The following is an 8,127-nucleotide window of genomic DNA, read 5'->3' as shown; positions in this document are numbered from 1 at the left end:
TTGCTAGTCATTAGTGAGTGACCACCGTCCAGATGTTCGTGCTAGTCGTTAGCCAGTGACCACCGTCCAGCTGTTCGTGCTAGTCGCTAGTGAGCAACTAGCGTCCAGCTGTTCATGCGAGTCGTTAGAGAGCGACCACCGTCCAGCTGTTTGTGCTAGTTGTTAGCCAGTGACCACCGTTCAGCTGTAGGAGCCAGTCATTAGCGAGTGACCACTGTCCAGCTGTTTGTGCTCGTCGTTAGCCAGTGACCACCGTCCAGCTGTTTGTGCTCGTTGTTAGCCAGTGACCACCGTCCAGCTGTTTGTGCTCGTTGTTAGCCAGTGACCACCGTCCAGCTGTTCGTGCTAGTCGTTAGCCAGTGACCACTGTCCAGCTGTTCATGCTAGTCATTTGCCAGTGACCACCATCCAGCTATAGGAGCCAGTCGTTAGCCAGTGACCACCATCCAGCTATAGGAGCTAGTCATTTGCCAGTGACCACCATCCAGCTGTAGGAGCCAGTCGTTAGCCAGTGACCACTGTCCAGCTGTTCATGCTAGTCATTAGCCAGCGACCACCAGAAAGTTTTTAGTTTGTAACGTCGCGACGCAGCTGTGTTAGCTTGGAGCTAACGTGACTCACTTCGCTAATAGCGGTGAGTGTTACTCTCATTGCTTCACAGTTCGTTTGACACACTGCTGAAAATATGTGAGTGGGAGGTCTCCTCGTGTGTGTGTGTGTGTGTGTGTGTGTGTGTGTGTGTGTGTGTGTGTGTGTGTGTGTGTGTGTGTGTGTGTGTGTGTGTGTGTGTGTGTGTGTGTGTGTGTGTGTGTGTGTGTGTGTGTGTGTGTGTGTGTCTTGGCTCCTTCTTTTAAACAGCAATCAAAGTTCCTCAGTACTCTAGTTGCGCTAATCAACTCCGTTTAGCAGCTCCTCAGCTGGTTGGCTGGTGTGTGTGTGTGTGTGTGTGTGTGTGTGTGTGTGTGTGTGTGTGTGTGTGTGTGTGTGTGTGTGTGTGTGTGTGTGTGTGTGTGTGTGTGTGTGTGTGTGTGTGTGTGTGTGTGTGTGTGTGTGTGTGTGTGTGTGTGTGGAGGGGGTTTGGGGGCGACCATTCAAAAGTGCAGTCAGGAGTAATAAGAGTTATTTTGTGATTGTGCTTCTCAGAAGACACTTTCTGCTCGGCTGCAGCTGCCACGTCTTTCGTACCCGACAGTCTAAACACCGTGGCAGTAATCCACCATTTCCATTCACTCATACAACAACAATTCAGCTTAATCTGGCATGTTGAAAAGTGGGCATGGAGCGCCCGGTGCGCGGCAGGCCTCGTCCTGCTCCCCGGATGCTCCCGCTAAGAAAACAATGCTAATTGTTGGGACGGGCTTGTTGGGTTTCCAGCTCTGACTCAGACCTGCTCCTTTCTCTTTTTTTGTCTGTTTGAGTTTATGACTTCAGCTCCGCTTAGCGCCGCTCGCTCGCTCGCTGTGATCTTGGTTACATAAATCCTAACGTTTAGCAGCACAAAGCGGAGGAAATCAAATCACGCAGAAAGTGTTTCAATGTGGTGCGGCTGTGCAGCCTTGGCCCCGGAGAGACTTCCCCCGTCAACCTCCTCTCTCCAAACACACTGCACCTGGGACAACAGCTAATCAGACGCAGCTCGCCCCACTAAATCTACAATTAAGACGCTATGCTGGCTTTTTCCTATGAAAACAACTCAACTACAAAGTTCCACTGCCCCCAATATTCATGGCGCGCTGAAAAACGTTGCCTCTGCTAAAGAGCACGTGGGGAAACTGGACGAAAGACAAGCAGAATGAAAATGAGAAAAAAAAAAATTCTTTGCGCCAATTATTTCTGTGTTTCATGGAGGCAAGGCACAAATGATTAAGCCGTTTTGAAAGCAGCGCTCACGTTGTCACACCACACAGTCACATCTGTTATCTAAAGCCGGGACAAATTAAAACGAGCTTAGCAATAGTCAAAAAATGGAACCAGATAAACAACAACATTGAAGATAAATGGGTTTCACTTATTTAGCGCTTTTCAACTGCTGGAGCAATCCCAACCGCTCACACACACCACATGCGGCTGATCTGGGAGCAGTTTGGAGCTCAGTATCTTGCTCAAGGACACTTCAGCATGTGGAGATGGGATTAGAACCTGAAACTTTACAATTGGGAGACGAGCGCTCTGCCACCCGAGCCGCCTGTGAATACTTACCTTCTATAAATGACATAACTGTGATGTGGTTTGCATGCTAAGGGGAGCAGCAGACGGGTAATGAACATCAGCAACACAATAAGTTTGAGAGAAGTGACCGTTCAGCTAATGCCCGACAGCCGTTTCCATGGCAACTGGAAGTTACAGTTACACTGTGCTTTATAACTTCAAAGGTGTGGTTTTCCATTAGTCAAAAATGTGCTTTTTACTCGGAGCAGTTATTTTTATCTGTCAAGAAAATGTACATTTAATGTTCCTGAACAAAACGGTGCTATAGTTTTTAACAATCTGAGATGCATGTAGGAGTCCGTGGCTTTATTTTCTACATTGATCTTGCGGTTATTCATTTAAATCGCTAAATAAACGCTGGATGTTGCACTCTTCCAGCCAGAGCAATGGGCTCAAGGAGCTAAAGCACTAGCATCATTTGAGTTATTCATGTGAAGAATTCAGATTTGCAGTTGAAAGTGAGGCTGTGGTGCAGTGGAGTGGCCGTCCCAGGCTTTCTGGTCATGTTTGAATCCCGTCTAATGGAGCATTACATTCTGAGCTAACACACAGCAAGCCTTTTATGGAATTATCCTCATTAGCGCGGCCATTAGCCTTAATGGGGAGTAATGGGCAGTTCCATGTTATTTGGTGAAACAACACGCCGCAGGCGGGAGGTGTTTTATTACCGCTCTATATTCAGCTCCTTTCTGGAAGCTCAAGAATGTTTCCAGATCCAAACTCTGCCCGGGCGCTAATTCACTTTTCCACATGGAGGAAGCCAGCGCAGACCACCCAGCAGGAAACAGCCTGCAGACGACAAAACTGCCAAACTGCCTCAAACCTCCAGCGACAAGTTTCTCAAGCACGTCTTCTTGTTTCCTGCTCAGAACGGGCGTCTCCTTTGCTTTCCTTCTTTTAATTCAGTCCAACCTCCATTTGTACACAAGTACTGTCACTTCAGTAAGTATGCTGGTAATTTTAGTCTTTTTACCTTTTCTAGGATCTGATTCTTGCTGTTTTACATTTTGCAGCCGTTATCTTGAGATATTGGCTCGTTTGGTTGCAACCTCTTTTAAACCATTTCTCAGAATGTCAGCTAATTTTGTTCTTTTCTTTTTTTTAGCCATTTTAGCTGGGGGGGTCCAGTTTTAGCCATTTCTAGAGAATATGATCATGCTTTGAATTTTACCTGCTCTATTTGAGCTATTTTCCTCTTTTAAGACATTAGAAGCCGTTTTAACTGTTCTGAATCTTTACCTTATTCTGGACGTCTTTCGCTCTTTTAGCAATTTAATCTCGTTTTACCATTTTCAGCTGTTTATTACCAAGGGACCCTATTGAGCAGTATTTTGTAATTATGGTTAAAAACGAGAACAAACTGTGTATTTCCATATTCCGAGGAGCCGCCGGGCCTCGTGTGGCTCCACAGCTGCAGGTTGCAGAGCTCGGCGTTCAGCGTGCCTCCACTTCGGTGTTCTGTTGCGATATTAGCGCCATGGGAACACAATAACCTTTTGGCACGGCTTTCACGGCGCAGACTGTTTTCTTAATGCTAACGTTAAGTTGTAGTTCAGGGTGGCGTTTGCACTCTGGTGAGACCCCGAGTGTCTCTGTGGGTTTGGTTCAGGAACGCTCCCAGCAGGATGACTGCTCAAATGATTTCCAGAGTGTGCAGTAATCACCGTTTCCAGGGGAATTCTTTCACACCACAGCTTCTGTAAACACAGCCAATAAGCGTCTCTCTGCTGCGCGGGGCGAGCAGCGAGTGTGAGAGGTCCGGCCACTCTTCAGGAGATTGATGATGTTGGCCGCAGCAGCTTTGTGTTTGAACTTCGCCGTTTGCTTCGAACAAGCAGCCGAGTGTGTGTTATTGGTCCTCGTGAATCACGAGCGGTGGCTTTAAGGTTTCCTAGAGGCCAAACGTGAAGAAGGAGGAGGAGGAGGAGGAGTCGTCACGACGCTGAAGCTGGAAGGATTCACTGTGTCTTTACCAAATATCCAACATGTGACACAAACGGATCCTTCAATGGAAGCTCTGAAGCCGTCGTTGAAATTGTAAAGACAGCGATGTAAACAACCAATTAGCTGAGTTTGCATACATATTAGTCAGTTCGGCCTACGGATTTATACTCCATACAAAAGATCTAAAAAGGCTCTGCATTGCCTCAAACCACCTCCCTTCTGAAAAGATCCAAATATGACACAGAACCTAAGGGAAGTCCACAGACCACAAGGCCTGTGACTGGCTGCTAGACTGCAGCCTCAACTCAACTTTATTGTTTGTCCCCTTTAAGAGTGATTTGTTAAGCTCAGGTACGAGAAGCATTAGCATTAGCATTAGCAACAGGGCTGTAATTACTATGAGTAATAGATTACGGAAAGTAATAAATGACTCGAAGCAATTTATAAAAAATGTAAATTATTTATTGTAGTAAAGTGTCATTCACTCATTTGCTGCAGGCCGTGTGCTTCTAATAACGACCCACTTCTCTTATAACACAAACGGTTCTCTCAAGACGCTTGTGTTCACAGCAAGTGTCTGATTTCCTCCCATTGACTCCAGTGTATTTTTATTTTTATACTTCATGGAAATGAGATTTACATCTCACATTTATATGAGCAATATTCATCTTTTTTTCCCCCTCATACTTCCCCTTGAATAGCTCTTCTATTTCTCACATTTATACATTAATATCTTCATTTGAACATCTTTTACAAAATGTCACTTCTGAACATTATTTTCTCAAAGGTTGTGTCGTGGCTCAGCCCAGTGCTAAAGCTACCTAGACGGATGATAAAGTAACTGACGTGAGCGCCTGACCTGCTATCAAGAAAATAATCCACAAGCCGTAATTCTGCTCATACAAACTTCGTCTCGATGGTTTGAAGCTGAGGCGTTGCGACATTTGCTATGCGGTCAGAAACCATATGGACTCCCTCCTGCAACACCTGATGCACATAAAGGTTCCTACCTATATTTGTTCCCGTTCAGTGCAATTATTCCCCCTTGTGGATTAATCAGTGTACTGCATCGATACCCACACATATCTACACCAAAGTGGCCATTACAGGTTTATTATTTCACATTTTGTTTAGATTTCTACTCATAGGAAGTAAATTAGATTTTATTTCAGTTTTTCCAATATCCAGACAAAAGATAAAGAACGTTAGAGGGGAAATAAGTGAAGGAAGTGAAGATGATTTTCTTAAGAAGGTAAAGTTTATTTCGTAACTGAAACTCCCGTAAAGATCCATTGAAGTTGAGAAGAAGTTTGTTGAAGGACTTGAGGAAGTTCTACAAGCAGAAGGTGAAACATGAGCTCTTGTAAAGACAGTCTGATAGTCCTGCTGCGAGTGTTGGCGATGGTGGCGTCCACGTGCCGTCCCATCTGTGTCTGTTCAGAGACCCCCCCCGCCCCCGCCCCCCACCCACACCCAAAACGTTCCTGATGTGCACTGATTACATGTGGCAGCCTCTGACCTGCAGCCCGCCCCTCCTGATGTGCAGGATTGACGATTATCGATGCAGAAACCTTCCTCTCTGTGCAGCTGTGTAACGGGTTCAAACCTCCGTCAGCTCATCAGCTCCAGTTTATTTTGGGATGCACATTAAAGACCAGGTTTTTCTTCAGGAGGTCAGCGGGTAATTTCAGATTTTTTTTGCGCGGGGTCGGGGAAACTGGAGCTGGGAGCTTTGATTGAGTGAATCACCTGCTGTGGAAATTATAAACACTGTGCAGGAATTCACATTAGGTAAAGACCGAGTCATAAACGTCCAGTGTGCACGTTTCATCTGCACTTCTTCACTCTCTGAGAGCACCACCATCCATCCTTTGAAATCACAGGGAAATCCCACAGAGCCCGTGTGAGGCCTCCGATGACACTGAGAGATTACAGCTAAACGTTAGCTGGTTAGCCCGGCGGAGGCTCTGAGCGTCAGGAGAAGGCACGAATGTGAAAACAATCAGAGAGCCAACCGTGCTGCTTCAGCGGTCTGTTTGATTTATAATGGCCTACGGTAAAAAGAATGACGCTGCTGAAGACAGTGAAACCTTGCGAGGAACTTCACAGCAGCGAAAACCACCAAAATTATTTAAAACTCTTAAACAACTGAAATGAGGAGACGGGGCCAATTAGGGTGGAATTGGTAAAAATGGTAAAATAGCTAAATAAAAGGGAAAAAAACCCACTAGGGTCTCTGGAATAACAGAAAACAGATAAATGCTAAACGATTTTCCTCACTGAAACTAAAAAGTTGACTAAATGGAGTAGGACACCACAGATGCTTGAAATGGGTCAAAATACATAAATAAACTACAACTAAATGGCTTAAATAAGGCAAAACTGTTCAAATGGCTAAAGATAGATAAAATAACTATAATAAAATGGCTAAAAAAAGTTGTATAATATCTGAAGTAGCTTAAAATCATTTTAACTGGCTAAAAACCGGTACAATGGACAAAAACTGATAAATTAGCAAAAATGACTAAACTAGAATAACAGTGGACAGAAATAGCTACAATGGTTAAAAAACAAAAAAAAACAACAAACAAAAAACAACACAGACAAACTGCTAAATTGCTAAAACAAAAAATTCAAGGAGAACTACACTCGGTAGAGCGCAGACCTTTGCCAACGCCACAGTTGTCACCATGGAAACCACTGGATTACAAGGTACTTTGGTCCACCACACCCCTCCTTCCATCGTCTGTCAGGGTCGTTTGAAACGCTTCATGTTTTTACTGTTTGCTATTGGTTTGACATCAGTCGATTTAAAAACTGACCGACTTATGAGGAAAACAAGTTGAAACGTGGTGGAAATATGGTTGAAATGTGTTTATAATGTGTTAGAAATTTCACTAAAATGTGGGTGAAATCTGACTTTCTTTTGCTTTTTCTTTTCTTTTCAGACCTTTGGAGATGTGGGCCGCTTCAGTGGACCTCTGAAAATAAGACTGAGCGTCTGATGTTCCCGTGTTTGACTGCCAGTGTCAGTTGGAATGAATTCTTCACCACAGCACAAGTCAAACCTGAGTTGTGTCGTTTCCGATGGATTCAAACCTCCATTCTCCTGCCAGTGACTGTTTGAACATGCTGCATTCTCGGGCCCAGAAAAAGTCTAATTTCTCTGCAGTGTCACTCAGTAATGAAGTCCTAACATGTATTAGCTCACATCTACCACCTGTCTCGGCGTGTTTACAAGAGCCTCTGTTTAGCCGTACAAGTCATTTGTTGATACTATTCACATGGAGGATTTAGCTCCTCGATTAAGGCCGCTGATGCAGGTTACACTGAGACCAGCAGACGTTTAAATCCACACTCGCTGTCACTTTAAGTGCACTTGAGGCCTCATTTATTGCTCAGCACTTGTAAACTTTCCCATTTTCAAGAGTCGAGAGAAGCAAAAAGAAGCATTACACAAGAGGATGTTAAGTGTAGTTTTCCATTTATCAGTGTCGGAGGATCAGTCGGGCAGATGTGGATCTCACTGATGTGAATAATTACTGATCTGTTTACCATTTCAGACTCTTCTGCGTTAGCACGGCTCGTTTGAAGGATCTGGAGTCTGAAGAAGGAAGTGAAGGCAGCAGAGAGGCCCAGCGCTGACAGTAATTAGCAATTCATTGCTAAATCTTTGAGACTGCACATATTTAGCCTTCAAGGTTTTATGGTGTCGTGTCCACAAACAACAGCTGTTGTTCATTCAGACACCAGCGACATGGGGCTACGATGGAATCCAGGCTAAGCGAGATATCTGAGACTCAAAGAAGTGAAAAGTAGAGGGCCGTGCAATCTGGCGAGCTCATAATAAACAATGACAGTAGTCAGAGTAATAAGCATGAGCGTGAAAAACTGAAAACTAAAATGAAAGTGTCAATACATCAGTGCCACTCAGCTGGCTTACAGCCATGAACATGACATTAGGGCGACGCCTCA

Source organism: Blennius ocellaris (genome assembly GCF_963422515.1).
Source record: "Blennius ocellaris genome assembly, chromosome: 4".
NCBI classification, from domain to species: Eukaryota; Metazoa; Chordata; class Actinopteri; order Blenniiformes; family Blenniidae; genus Blennius; species Blennius ocellaris.
The sequence above is the reverse complement of the archived record's forward strand: the minus strand, read 5'-3'. Positions refer to the sequence as shown.